Consider the following 15,910-nt stretch of genomic DNA (forward strand, 5'->3'; position numbering starts at 1 on the left):
GGAGACACTGTTAATTGATTCCTGATCCAGGAGGATCTCATATGCTGCTGAACAACTAAGCCCATGTGCCACCACGATGGAGCTAACACTCTAGAGCCCAGGAGCCTCAACTACTGAGCCCAGGCGTCTTAGAGCCCCTGGAAGTGGAAGTGGAAGTGAAGTCGTTCAGTCGTGTCCCACTCTTTGGGACCCCATGGACTGTAGCCCACCAGGCTCCTCCGTCCATGGGATTCTCCAGGCAAGAATATTGGAGTGGGTTGCCATTTCCTTCTCCAGGGGATCTTCCCGACCCAGGGATCGAACCCAGGTCTCCTTCATTGCAGGCAGACGCTTTAACCTCTGAGCCACCAGGGAAGCCCCCTAGGGCCCCTGTTCCGCAGCAAAAGAAGCCACTGCAGTGAGAAGTCTGTGTGCCACAACTAGAGAAAGCCCGCACAGCAACGAAGACCTAGCACAGCCAAAAAATAAATAAATTTCTTTTCAAAAAGAATCCGCCTTGCAATGCAAGGGATGTGAGTTTGATCCCGGGTCAGGGAACTAAGATCCCACATGCCATGGAGCAACTAAGCCCCCGGGCCTTGACTAGAGAATTCACATGCTTCAACAAAAGATTCCGCATGACACAATGAAGATACTGTGTGTGGTAACTAAAACCCAATGCAGCCGAATAAATAAATATTAAACAAAAACACAAAACAGACCTCTCTTGGAGTAAGTGATTCAGGAGGACTCACAGAGCTCAGAAAAGTTGTTACACTCGCAGTTGCAGTTTATTGCAGGAAAAAAAGATCGAGATTAACATCAGCAAGAAACAGCGGTGCATGGGTCAGTGTCTCGAGAGACTAGACACAAGTTTCCAGTTGTCCCTTCTGGGTCATGCTGACAGCTCTCGGTTCTGCCAGTAAGGATGTGGGACAACATGCATGGAGTATTGCCAACCAGGGAAACTCACCCCAGCCTCGGTGTCAGATTCATTGGAAAAGACCGTGGAGCTAGGAAAGATTGAGGGCAGGAGGAGAAGAGGGTGACAGAGGATGAGATGGTTGGATGGCATCACTGACTCCATGGACATGAGTTTGAGCAAGCTCCGCGAGTTGGTGATGAACAGGGAAGCCTGGCATGCTGCAGTCCATGGGTTCGCAAAGAGTCGGACACGACTGAGCAACGGAAAAACAAGCAACTGGTTCTGCCAGAAGTTAGAAGGGGAACCAGGAATTATAGTGCTTGCCATGTTGGAAAAAATTATCACTGGCCTCTCCCAGTTGCAGAGCCTGAGACAAAGAGTTGAGTGCAGGTGCTTCGTTAGAAGGGGATCCTGGAGAGCATGAGTGGAGAAAAAGGGAAGTGAGATACGGAGGGGCGGACAGGAAATGCTGAAAGTCTGAATGAGCACATTTTTGCTCTGTACACCTGGGACTCAGTCCCTGTGGGGCATCTCTGACAGAGTGTGTAGAACACACACTTTAGTTATCCCATATGAGGGGTGAGGGAGCTGGTGTACCGATCCACCCAAAGTGATGAAGGATTATTCCCAGGCATGTTAACGTCCTATCAGTCCAGACCCGTGGTCCATGGAGAAACCTGTGGAGAAAGCTCCCAGGCAGAGCATCCTGGGTGTTTATCAGGGCTGGGACTAGAGTAAGGTGAGTGAGGTGCACAGGTTGATTTTCCCCTCTTCCTCTTCTCTGGTGGCTTGCCTGGTGGCTCAGTGATAAAGAATCCACCTGCCATGCAGGGGATTCTGGTTTGATCCCTGGGTTGGGAAGATCCCCTGGAGAAGGAAATGGCAACCCACTTCAGTATTCTTGCCTGGGAAATCCCACGGACAGAGGAGCCTGGTGCGCTATAGTCCATGGGATTGCAAAAGATTTAGACATGACTTAACAACTAACCAACAACGATAAGCTTCAATATGTCTTGGCGTATCACTTGGACAGATCCCATCTTCATTTAAAATTTTAGCTTTTTATTCATCATAAATGTTTTGCATTCATTTCAATTATTCAGAACATTGCATTGAAGTAATATTCACCTTGGGACTTCCCTGGTGGTCCAGCGGTTAAGACTCCATGGAGAGGGCCTGGGTTTGATCCCTGGTTAATGCATGCTGCATGGCGCAGCCAAAAGAAAAAATGATAATAATAAAAATAAAGTTTTAAAAAATATTCATCTTGACAATAGAGTTCTTTGTCATCCCGTTACATTTTGCTATCTGTGGTGAAAGCCTCACTTCTCACCCTAGTTCCAGCCCTGGGGTTCATGGTCCAAGGTCATCAGCACACAGAGGAGATGACTCAAATGCCAGTCGCTGTGTCAGTCAGGGCAACCTCAGTTCTGCTGAGATTGTGAGCCCCACATCTCAGGGATTTAAGACATCACAGATCTTGCTTCGCACTTGGCCACCATCTGGCACATTGCAGGCTTCCCATTGCAGAAGCAAAGGAAACACAGCAGGGCCAGCCCCAGCTCTTAAAGCTTCCACCATGAAATGACACGTGTCATAACTGCTCACTGTTCATTGGGCAAACCAAGTCATATGACTACATGAGTGGGCGGGGCAGCTCCTTCTTCCCTTCTACCTGGAAGTAGAGAAGCTGGAATGGTAGTGACAGACCCCAGTGGCCACTGTAGCAGCCCCAGGTGAGATTGAGGAGGAGCTGGGTGTTTGAATCTAGGTTGGAAGGTCCACATGGGAACAGAAACACATGAGGCTTCAGGATATAATTGGTATCGACTTCATAGGGGGTCCATCATCTGTCCAACAGCCTCATGGGCTGGCGGGTCCAGTCTTAGTCCCATCTTAACCTCCCACCCTGAGTTTTTAACTAATGTGACAAAATACACATAACAAAATTCACCATTTTAACCATCTTTGGTGACCAGTTCAGTGGCATGACGTACATTCACAGTGTTGTACAACCATGACCACTATCCATCTCCAGAAACCTTTGCCTCATCCCAAACTGATTTGGTCCCCATTAATAACTCCCTATTCTTCACTCCCCGAGCCCCTGGCACCCACCTTTCTTCTTTCTGCAAGATTTTGACTCTTCCATATTGCTATGTGCTTCTAGCTGCTTCAGGGAGTGTGGAATCCTCTTGGACCAGAGAGCGAACCCGTGGAATCATACAGTATTTGTCTTTTTGTGCTAGGCTTATTTCACTTGGCATAATGTCCTCAAGTTTCATCCAAACTGTACTATGTGTTTAAATATATTTCCTTTTTTAAAAAATTTTAAGTGTTAAAAACAAATAACATGAAATTTACCATCGTAACCATTTTGTGTACAGCTCAGCAGTGTTAAGTATTCATTCAGTGAATGTTAAGTAACCCTCACTGGGGTACAATCAGCCACTAGAACTTTTACATCTTGCAAAAGTGACACTCTGTACCCACTAAACAACTCCCCTCCTCCTGCCCTCAGCCCTCAGCAAGCAGTGACGTTCTTCTACAAATCTGACCACTTCATGTGAGTAGAATCATGGGATTTTTGTCCTTTTGTGACTAGCTTATTTCACTTAGTGTTATGTCTTCACCCGTGTATTATAATTTCCTTCCTCTTAAAAGCTGGATCATATTCCATTGCGTGGATGAAGCATGTTTTGTTTAAGCATTCGTCCACTTATAGAAACTGGGTTGCTTCCCCTTTGGGACTATTATGAATAACGCTGTTATGAAAATGGATGTACAGATATCTTTTTGAGACCTTGCTTTCAGTTTGGGGAAGTTATACACCCAGAAGTGGTATGCTAATTCTGTTTAATTTTTAAAGGAACTGCCATACTGTTTTCCACAGCATCTGTGCAATTTTACGTTCCCACTAATGGTACATGAGGGTTCCAATTTCCCCACATCCTTGCTAACACTTGTTATTTTCTGTTTTGATAGTAGTCATCCTAATGGGTGGGAGGTGGTATCTCACTGTGGTTTTGATTCACATTTCCTTGATGATTAGTGATCCTGAGCATCTTTTAATGGTCATTTACCCCACGAGAGATTTTCTTTTTTTTTGGTTGCACTGGGTCTTCATTGCTGTGCTTGGGCTTTCTCTAGTGGAGAGCGGAGGCTGCTCTCTAACTTCAGTGCGCCGGTTTCTCATGGTGGTGGCATCTCTTGTTTTGAAGCACAGGCTCTAGGCGTGGAGGCTTACGCAGCTGCAGCACGTGGGCTCAGTACTAGTAGCATACGGACTTAATTGCTCTGAGGCATGATCCTCCCCGACCAGGGATGGAACTGGTGTGCCCCGTATTGGCAGGTGGATTCTTATCCACTGTGCCACCAGGGAAGTCTCCCACCAGGGATTTTAATGAGTCAGTTTCAAAGAAAGCTCAGGGCATGGGTGCCAATCTCCTTGTCAATGCCAGAGCTTCCGGGTCTCATGGGCATCAGGCAGCCTGTGGGGTGCCCAGGGCTGGCTCCTTGAGCCAGACAGAAATTAGGGGCAAGAGGCAGACATTGTGGTGGCATAGCCACAAAGGAAGTCCTGCTGAACTTTGTCACTTGGCACCCTGGAAATCCCAGGGACACCCTTGGCCCCAGACACGGGGATGCCAACAGGAAATTATCTCAGAAAAGTCATTTCTCCGACCACTCAGAAAAGTATGTTGTCTGCCCACAGGGGGCCCTCTGCCCCTCTCTCACCCTGTCTCAGAGTTGCATCACCTACAAGACACTTTTGGCCGAGGCAACATCACTCCTGCGCACGGGATCCAGGTCTGCTGCCCTACCCTCGCCTCCTGCAGCATGGAGTTGATTGACAGCTCCCAAACACCATTCATTCCTCTCTCCATTGCCCACAGAGTCTTCCTTCAAGCAATTTTTCCTTTTTTTAATCCTTTTTAAAAGATATTTTTCAAATTAATTTTTGTTTGTTTGTTTATTTGGCAGCGTTGGCTCTTAGTTGTGGCGTGTGGGACCCAGTTTCCTGAACAGGGATGGAACCCAGGCCCCCTGCATTGGGAGCTCAGAGTCTTAGCCATTGGACCACCTTTTTTTAATTCTTGAGTGAATTTATCTTGAAAGGAAACTTTTGCTGTATAGAAGAAACTAACACAACATTGTAAGTCAACTATACTCCAATAAAAAATAATTTTAAAGAAAAAGAACCTTGATGCCACTGCCACTAAAGGAAAATAAGGCCATTTTCATAGTGGAGGACAGCAGAAAAAAGAACAACATTGGTAGGGACAGCGGAGAGGCCATATTAAATCAGCTAATGCCACTGCCTTCTTAAGACTCAGAGCTGGGAATAGGGTGAGGAGAGTGAGGCACTCAGGAGCAAAATTTAAAAGGCTGCTGGCTCTCAGAGCTAGGCCTCACTCCCAGGGGCCTGAGAGCCTTGACCTCATCCTACAGTCCAGCCATGAATCAAAGACTGTTTCCTTTCTTTAAAAAAAAAAAAAAAGACAATAAAAGAAAATGGAAAGAGGTTACTGAGGTGTTGAAAGATGTCAAAAACAGCTCATGCATCTCAAAATCAAAGAACCAAACAACTCAATCAAAAAATGGGTAGAAGATCTAAATAGACATTTCTCCAAAGAAGACGTAGAGACGGCCCACAGACATGAAAGGATGCTCAGCATCACTAATTAGGGAAATGCAAATCAAGACAGCAGTGAGGTACCACCTCATAATAGTCGGAATGGTCATCGCCATCCAAAGCATACAAACAATACATTCTGGAGAGGGTGTGGGGGAAACGGAGCCTTCCTACACTGTTGGTGGGAATGTAGAGTGGAGCAATCACTATAGAGAATAGAACGGAGGTGCCTCGAAAAGCTAAAAATAGAGTTACCATATGATACAGCTATCCCATTCCTGGGCATATACCTGGAGAAAACCATAATTCAAAAGGATACATGCACCCCAGTGTTTACTGCAGCATTATTTACAATAGCCAAGACATGGAACAACTCAAATATCCATTGACAGATGAATGAGTAAAGAAGATGTGGTGTTTAAATACAGACAGTGGACTATTACTTGGCCATAAAAAAAGAAATAGTGCTATTTGCAACAACAGGGATGGACCTAGAGATGATCACATTAAGAGAAATAAGCCAGACAGAGAAAAACAAATATCACGTGATATCACTTAATAAAAAATTATACAAATGAGCTTTTTTACAAAACAAAAACAGATCCACAGACATAGAAAAACAAAATTATAGTTACCTGAGGAGAAAGGGGGAGGCAGAGGGATAAATTAGGAGTTTGGGATTAACATATACACACTGCTGCTGCTGCTACTGCTGCTAAGTCTCGTCAGTCGTGTCCGACTCTGTGCGACCCCATAGATGGCAGCCCACCAGGCTCCCCTGTCCCTGGGATTCTCCAGGCAAGAACACTGGAGTGGGTTGCCATTTCCTTCTCCAATGCATGAAAGTGAAAAGTGAAAGTGAAGTCGCTCAGTCGTGTCTGACTCTTTGTGACCCCACAGACTGTAGCCTACCAGGCTCCTCTGTTCATGGGATTTCCCAGGCAAGAGCACTGGAGTGGGGTGCCATTGCCTTCTCCGATATACACACTGCTGCTGCTGCTGCTAAGTCACTTCAGTCATGTCCAATGTTACTATATATAAAACTGGTAAACAACAAGCACCTACTGTATAGCACAGAGAACAATACTCACCATTTTATAAGAACCTACAAGGGAAAAAAATCTGAAAAAGAATACATACATATGTATGTATGTATAACTGACTCACTTTGCTGTATCCCTGAAACTAACACAGTATTGTAAATCAAACACACTTCAATTTTTAAGAAAGAAAGGGGGAAAAGTGTCAAGATACAGCCACAATAAATTCAGACATACACCTTCATCCTGGCAGCCATTACTGAGCACAGCCATGGAGCACGCGCTCTGTGAGATACAGGGACATGGCCTTGACCGCAGCACGTGTGCTGGAGGGACGTGGACAGTGCATGATGGATACAACCCATGGAGGATTCTGGTGCCCCCAGGCCCTCAGAGATAAGGGGAACAGGAGAGCACCCACATGGGGCTAACTCTGTTCTCACTAGCTGGCCTCCACACTTGTTAGGTGTTAAAACGTAGTATTTTAAATGTCACCTCTGACTTTCTAGCGGCTGCACACAATCTCATCCCACGCTTTCTCTCTGGCCTTCTCTCCTGCTTCTCTCCCCACTGTTCACTCGGCTTCAGCCACACAGGCCTCCTTGCTCTTCCACACCAGCCTCAGGGCCTTTGCACAGGCTGTTCCCTCTGCCTGGAAGGTTCTTCCCCAGATCTCCCCATAGTTCCGCCCTCCTCACCTCCTTCAAGTCTCTTCTCAAATAACTTCTCTCAAGGGCCTTCCCTGACTGCCCTGTTCAGTTCAGCAACCTCCCCACCACCCATCTCCCTCTCTTTCATTGTTGTTCACTTGCTAAGTCATGTCAGACTCTTTGTGACCCCATGGACTGCAGCACACCAGGCTTCCCTGTCCTTCACCATCTCCCCAAGTTGCTCAAACTCACACTCACTGAGTCAGTGATGCCATCCAACCATCTCATCCTCTGTCACCCTCTTCTCCTCCCACCTTCAATCTTTCCCAGCATCAGGATCTTTTCCAATGAGTCGGCTCTTCACATCAGTTGGCCAAAGTATTGGAGTTTCAGCTTCAGCATCAGTCCTTCCAATGAATATTCAGGGTTGATTTCCTTTAGGATTGACTGGTTTGATCTCCTTGCTGTCCAAGGGATTCTTAAGAGTCTTCTCCAGTACCTACAGTTTGAAAGCATCAACTCTTTGGTGCTCAGCTTTCTTTATGGTCCAACTCTCACATCCGTACATGACTACTGGAAAAACTATAGCTTTGACTATATGGACCTTTGTCAGGAAAGTAATGTCTCTGCTTTTTAATATGCTGTCTAGGTTGGTCATAGCCTTTCTTCCCAGGAGCAAGCATCTTTTAATTTCATGGCTGCGGTCACCATCCACAGTGATTTTGGAGCTCAAGAAAATAAAATCTGTCGCTATTTCCATTCCCCCCACCCCATCTATTTGCCATGAAGCGATGGGACCTCTTTCATTAACTTGCTTAATATTCCCATTCTTAAAATTCTCTGCAATGTTCTTATTTATCATATTCACAGGGTTCACCTGCCATGAAATATCAGCCTCATAAGACAGACAGTCCGGCTTGTTCACATCTCCACCACCACCACGACCTGGCTCCCCAGTGTTAGAACAGTGACTGGCATGCTGTGTTTTCTTTTTAATTAATTAATTAATTATGTCTCGCCACTCGGCTTATGGAATCTTAGTTCCCTGACCAGGGATTGAACCCAGGCCCTCGGCACTGAAAGCATGGAGTCTTAACCACTGGACCACTGGGGAATTCCTGGCATGCTATGTTTGTTGAGTGAATGTATGACTGTCAAATACATAAAAGGAAGAAGACAATGCCTAACTCATCTCAGGGCAGTGGAAAGATGAAATAAGGGGAGACCTATGAGCCCCAAAGGAAAGTGAAAGGAGAGATGACCACAGTTGGGTTGGGGGACACTGCTGTGACCCACTCAGAATTTTTTAAAATTGGAGTGAGATTCACATGATATAAAGTTAATTATTTGCAAACGATGCTGAAGCTGAAGCTCCAACACTTTGGCCACATGATGCGAAGAATCGACTCAATGGAAGAGACCCTGATGCTGGGGGAAACTGAGGACAAGTGAAGAAGGGGGCAAGAGAGGATGAGATGGTTGGACGGCATCACAGATTCAATGGACGTGAGTTTGAGCAAGTGAAGATAGTGAAGACAGTGAAGGACTGGGAAGCCTGGCTTGCTGCAGTCCATGGGGTCGCAGAGTCTGACATGACTTAGAGACTGAAGGACAACAACAATTTGCAAATGAATAACCCAGTGTCATGTAGTACATGACATGTAGAACAGCATTCAACAATGCTGTTCGATCACCACCTCCAGTCGTGTTGTAGACATCTCAGAAATACATTCTCCTTTATGGCTGAATGATATTCCAGCACGCTGATGGACACTTTGTTAATCCATTCATCTGTCCATGGACACCTGGGTAGTTTCCACCTCTTGGCAGTTTCTAATCACATTGTTATGAATGTGGGTGTCCAAGTGTGTGTTGGAGTTTCTGCTTTCCATTTTTTTGTGTGTATCGACCTAAAAGAAGAATTGTTTGTTCATAACACAACTCTATACTTAACTTTTTGAGGAACTGCCAGACTATTTCCCACAACTGTGGAAAGCAGACCCATAGGTGATAGAATGGGCTTCCCTGGTGGTTCAGTGGTAAAGAACTCTGCCAATCCTGGAAACGTGGGCTCGATCCCTGGGTTGGAAGATCCCCTGGAGATGGGAATGGCAACCCACTCTAGTACTCTTGCCTGGGAAATCCCATGGACAGAGGAGCCTGGCGGGCTACAGTCCATGGGGTCCCAAAGAGTCAGAGATGACTTAGCGACTAAGTCTGATAGAGTCCTGGAGATGGGTTTGTTTCTCCCAAAGCCCCTGGCCCAGAATACAGCACTTCTTTCTAGCACTGGTCATGATCATCAGCAGCACCATGGCCTGACTACCCAGGACCCTGGAAACCTGTCATGCGGGCACCCAGATAGGGAAACTGAGGCTGGGGGAGAGATGGACGAGGGCCCTCAGCCTAAACCCCTTTCCTTCCCCTCCCCCGCCCCACATTCTGGGACCCCCTTGCAGAGACCCTGGAAGGCTGGTGTCCACCCTCACTGGGCATTGTCAGCCCCCAGCTTGGGGCTCCCAGAGCCCTCGCAGAATGGGGAAGAAGCTGAGAGCTGAGAGCAAGAGGCAGAAACACCAGCAGGAGTTAAGCGGTGTTCCCAGCTCTACACTGCAGAGCTTCCGCTTGGCGGCTGCCAGTTCCCCTTCCCCGACCACCACCCCCCACCTCCAGCTGTGCCCCTTTCCCAGTTGGGTCTCCCCACCTCTGGCCACCTCTGGTCGTCTCTCTTTTCTTTGCTTCTTCTAACTGCTTCTCGTGAAATCCTTTAAATATTTTTCAATTTCATAAAACTGTTGATGGGGACGAGTTCACAGAAGTGATGAAATGTCATTCTCATGACCACGGGTCTATCCATGACCGGTTTTACTTTACTTTATTCATTAATTAAAAAAATTTTTTTGCTAGGTATACCCACAAACCCCCAATAAGAAGTAGGAGATGGCCCTGTTCCCTCCCTCCACCATTCCGAATTCTGTTTCTTACTCTCTCACTCCTCCTTTATTTTTTTTGTTTTCTTACACATCTGAAAACTTGTTTCATTTTCTGTCTGAACTCTATGATGCGAGTGGTTTCTGTATAGGCTTTGGGGACTTCTTTTTTGCTCAAGATTCAGTTCAGCTCAGTTCAGTCGCTCAGTCGTGTCGACTCTTTGCGACCCCATGGACTGCAGCACACCAGGCCTCCCTGTCGATCACCAGCTCCCGGAGTTCACCCAAACCCATGTCCATCGAGTCTGTGATGCCATCCAACCATCTCATCCACTGTCGTCCCCTTCTCCTCCTACCTTCAATCTTCCCCAGCATCAGGGTCTTTTTAATGAGTCAGTTCTTCGCATGAGGTGGCCAAAGTATTGGAGTTTCAGCTTCAGCATCAGTCCTTCCAGGGAATATTCAGGACTGATTTCCTTTAGGATTGACTGGTTAGATTTCCTTGCAGTCCAAGGGACTCTCAAGAGTCTTCTCCAACACCACGGTTCAAAAGCATCAATTTTTTGGCGCTCAGCTTTCTTTATAGTCCAACTCTCACATCCATACATGACCACTGGAAAAACCATAGCCCTAACTAGATGGACCTTTGTTGGCAAAGTAATGTCTCTGCTTTTTAATATGCATTCGACATTGGTGACAGCTTTTCTTCCGAGCTGAAGATTCGGCTAGGATCAAATCATCCAGTCATAGGCTTTAAATATATTACAGTTTTGTCAGTCATACCTCAATAAAGCTGGGGTGGGGGCAGAGATTAAAGATTCTACTATGAAATCTGTCCAGCTGCAAGTTAAGATCTACACTGCACTCAGATCCCTGGAGAGGGGCATGGCAACCCACTCCAGTATTCTTGCCTGGAGAATCCCCATGGACAGAGGAGCGTGGCGGGATACAGTCCATGGGACAGCAAAGAGTCAGACACGACTGAGCAACTAAGCGCAGCACACACAGCATGGCACACTGCACTCAATTTTTAAGAAGGAAAGAATGTGTTGCCAAGACCCAGCCACTGGCAGCAACCCTTCTGGGGCTCTTTGTCACAGCTGTGTAATATTCCACTGTTTTTCCAGTTGCTGCCGAGTAAGCATTAATGTTCCATTACAGTATTTTATTTCTTTTATTTATTTATTTATTTGTCTTTGGTCACTCTGCGAGGCATATGGGATTTCAGTTCCCTGATTGGGGATCGAAATGGTGCCTCCTGCTGTGGAATCTCTTAAAAGCCATTGTGATAATGGGCTGCCTTTAAGGAACCACTGGCGTTGTTCAAGCAGCTCACCCCTCTGTTCCTTCTTCTTCCCCAAATCTTGGGGATTGCTGGCTGCTGGGGGTAGGGGGGTGACATAGGAGACACTTTGGGGTCTAGCTACCCTGAAGAGCGCTGCTGGATCCATGGCCAACCCCTGCCCTGATGTCCCTGCAGCTGCTTATAAATCAGCTATTTATAGCCCCACCTCCCCCAGCCCACGTCACCAGCCCCTGCCACCCTGGGGCCACCAGTGAGCTCAGTGCTAATGGGGAAGGGGAAGAGGTTGCTAAGCTCTGGGGTTTGTTTGGGGTTTGAATGTGCCCCTGCAGTTTCCTGTAGACATTCATTTCCTAGAAGCTGAGAACACTGAAGCAACAGCTCAACCCACTTTTTGGTTTGGGGTGAGAGAGGAGGTGGAACAGGGCTCTGGGAACCCCATACCCGCTCCTGAGCCCCTGATGGGCCTCTCTGAGGCATCACAGCCCCTCGCTTCACCCCTCTTTGGCTTGGAGCTCCTCCACCACATCTCTCTCTGACCCCCACTCAAATGGGACACAACAGAGACCCCTGAGACCCCGCCCCCATACCCCAGTCCTAGGAGACTGAGAGGCCTGGGCAGTCCTGGGGGTCCAGGCTAAAAAGGCACATGTGCCGTGGCCCCCCCGCCCAACTCTGCCCCAGGGCCGTGGCCCCAAATAGCTCAGCTTCTATATTTAGGGGTTTGCTCAGCAGTGCCAGGGAACTATAAATACAGCCCAGCTCAGCTGCTAGCTCCCAACACCATGGGCTAGGCCGGGTGGGGGCCAGGGGTTAGGAAGATGCCAGCTGGGGCTGGCTAGGGTCTGTGCCAGGAATCCCTGGTCAGGTGGATTCTGGAGGGCTGGCCTCAAGGGAACCCAGGTGTCCAGCCTGCAGGAGGAGACAATGGACCCATCGTTGGGCCTTTCTTTCCCCTGGGTCGAGGGTCAGGGTTGGCCCTCAGCCTTCAGCCTCCCACCCCCTTCCCTTGCTCCCTGGGGTTTCCTGGTGCAGGGACAGCTGTCTGGCCTCACAATAGCTGTGCCGCCCTCCTGGAGCCGGCAGCTGGGCTCATCTGTGTGGGGGCTGGCCCGCCCCTTCCTCTGCCATTGTCTCCCTAACAGGGGGCTTCCTGTTATGCCCCTCTCCGCCCAAAGACCCCATCTGACCCCCTGCCTGAGCCCAGGCTTGCAAGTGTGGCTGGGCATGGGCTGGTGACGCCAAAAGCCAGGGGGCAGGATATTGGGGTCCCCCCTGCCTCCCCACCCCAGACAGTACCAAAGAGAAGGGAATCATCCTAACAGCTCCTGATGTACTCACTAACTGTATAACCTCAGCTGCTGCTGCTGCCTCTGTTTAGCCACTAAGTCGTGTCCGACTCTTTGCAACCCCATGGACTGTAGCTGGCCAGGCTCTTTTGTCCATGGGATTCTCCGGGCAAGAATGCTGGAGTGGGTTTCCATACCCTCCCCCAGGGGATCTTCCCAACCCAGGATTGGAACCCTTATCTCCTGCGTTGATAGACAGGTTCTTTACCACTGAGCTACCTGGGAAGTCCCTACTGTCAGCTACATCCCTACAATTCACTCACTCCGTTATGATTCCCATCAGCCCTGCTGCGAGATTCCGACCATTTCATAGATGGGGAAACTGAGGCCCAGAATGGCCACATCACCCACCCGAGACCACACAGTCGAAAAGCGGAAGAGACTGGGTTTGCCCCGGACCTCCGATAGAAGATTGGGGTGCCCTGTGACTGTGCCCATCATTTTCCTCCTCTGTCTGTGGGATTTCCCAGGCAAGAATACTAGAGTAGGTTGTCATTTCCAACCCCAGGGGATCTTCCTGACCCAGGGATAGAACCCGCATCTCCTGCATTGGCAGGCAGGTTCTGTACCACTGAGCCCCACCTGGGAAGCCCAATGACGTGTTTCATGGCAGCTACAATACTAAAAATATAATATATTCAGCTATCATTCTGATTGGTTGACTAGTCCTGGATCAGTTACTTCCTAGCTGAGGAATCGCAGGCCAGTGGCCCGATCACACCCCACCCCACCTCACCCACATGCTGGTTTTCCAGCTGATCAACAGGGACCCATGTTCCCTCCTTGCCCCACACAGTTGTGGACCAGAGGTCATGAGATTGTCCAGGGGCACTGGGGCTGGGACTTCAGGGCAGAGGGTGGGGGAGAAACACCGGGACACCTCAGCAGGGGCCCAATCAGGAAGGCTGCAGGGGACTTCCTTCAGTGGAGCCCTGCTGGGTGCAGGCTCTGCTCTGTATCTTGTTTAGTTGTTAAGTTGACCCCATGGACTGTAACCCACCAGGCTCCTCTATCCATAGGATTTCCCAGGCAAGAATATTGGAGTGGGTTGCCATTTCTTTCTCGAGGGGATCTTCCCCACCCAGGGATCAAACCTGTATCTCCTGCATTGGCAGGTGGATTCTTTACCCTAGAAGCTCTGCTTCTGAAGAAAGGCAAATGAACCAAAGCTCTGCCCTCCAGGCTGACAGTCTAGTGGGGGGTGGGGGTGGGGGTCTGACAGTAGACAAATTAAGAAGGTAGATTTTATGATGGGGGGATGGTGAACTGTGACAGACTCAGAAAGCAGGGAGTATCCAGAGAATTATATTTATGACATGGAGGCCTGGGTGGAGGTTAGACCAGGGAATGTTTGGGCAAGGAGGGAGAGGAGACAGAGGTTATCTGGTTCTCTGGGTAAGAGTGCTCCAGGCAGAGACAACTGCCTGTGTAAAGGCCCTGCAGTCACTCCCAGTGTTTTCCAAAAGAAAAACTGTAGCCAAGTGAGAGTGGGAGGAGGTGAGGGCAGGGAGGTGGCCCAGCAGAGCAGGCAGGGTCTTATGGGCTGAAAGAGGACGTGCAGATTTACTCCGAGGAAAGAGGGAGCCATGGAGTGCTCTTGAGCAGAGGAGAGATGAGACCTGACTCAGGCATCCTTGGGCCTCTCGGAGGGGAAAGGAGTGGGGGTTGGTGGGGCAGAAGCTGGAACACAGACCCAGGAGATAACATGGCTGGACCAGGGTGGGGTCCAATAAGAAGGAGAAGTAGAAAGAGTCTGGGTCTATCTCAAGGCAGAGCTGTAGGACTTGCTGATTATGCCAGATTATGGAGGGGGTGGCGGGGGAGGAGCCAGGGTCGGGGTGGGGAGTGTAATGTCCCCCTTCATGCCTTCCCCAAGCCTTCTCTCTCATATCACTCAATCTGCTCTGTGAAGCCAGTAGACAGGCATTATAGTCCCATTCTCCAGAAAGGAAAATTGAGTCCTGAGCTGGTTACACCTGCTCCAAGGGCCCAAGACACAGCCCTGGGTTGGGGGGAGGGCAGTGGCTCCCTAGGCTGCAACCCCCACCCCCACCCACCCCCAGCTTTTGTAAGCACCAGCTGTCAGACCTGTTGGGGAGGGGAGGATGTCCAGCCCTGGCGTTTCCAGTTTTAAGGGAAAAAAGCCAAAAATCCACTTTGGGCCTGGTCTGGCCCTCTCCCCTCCCAGTCTCCTCTCATATCCACTCCCCTCCCCCTGAGGAAACTGAGGTCCAGAAAGGCCCCAGTTTCCCTGATGGGGCCCCCTTCCCATACCCTGTCCAGATCAAAAGGACAGCAAGGGCAGGAATGGGTTAAGTTTACAACTTGGGGCGCTCCACCACCCCTGGGATAATGTTTGTCTGTCTTTGGCCGAGGGTGACCTTTTTTTTCCATGACTACAATCCTACCCTTTTAGACTATTATGCACTTAATGTTTTATTTAATTGTCTATGCTACTGCATTCTTGAATCCATTCCTTTAAAAGAATCTTTTATTTTGATGTCCTAATTAAAAAACCCTTCTCATTGCCTCAGATAGTCTGTAAGCTTAACAAATATATAATAACACAAGGAACATAAAGCTATGGATTCTAGCTGGAAAAACTTCAGGGCTACCAGGGTGTTAAAGACACATTAGCACCCAACTGAGACTTTCTGCTGGAGCTTGGGCTCCTTGCAGACACTTGGGGACCCTGCTGCCTGCCTGTGGATCTCTGTTTAGCTACTTGTAAATTGTGCCTCAACTTTCCTCTTCTGCAAAATGGGGATCATAGCAACATCTGCCTCAAAGGTATTTTGAGGAGTCAGTGAATTAAAATAGATAACTCTAGTTGAATCTTCTAGAGGGCTTCCATGATGGCTCAGACGGTAAAGAACCTTCCTGCAATGCAGGAGACCTGGGTTCAATCCCTGGGTCGGGAAGATCCCCTGGAGAAGGGAATGGGCACTCCAGCATTCTTGCCTGGAGAATTCCATGGACAGAGGAGCCTGGCGGGCTATAGCTACACAACTGAGCGACTAACACTTTCTTTCACTTTCTCTAGGTGAATCTGGCCTGGCTCAGATTAAGTGCTTCACAAATAATAGTGTGGTTTTTTT

Source organism: Bos indicus x Bos taurus, chromosome 7 (genome assembly GCF_003369695.1).
Source record: "Bos indicus x Bos taurus breed Angus x Brahman F1 hybrid chromosome 7, Bos_hybrid_MaternalHap_v2.0, whole genome shotgun sequence".
NCBI classification, from domain to species: Eukaryota; Metazoa; Chordata; class Mammalia; order Artiodactyla; family Bovidae; genus Bos; species Bos indicus x Bos taurus.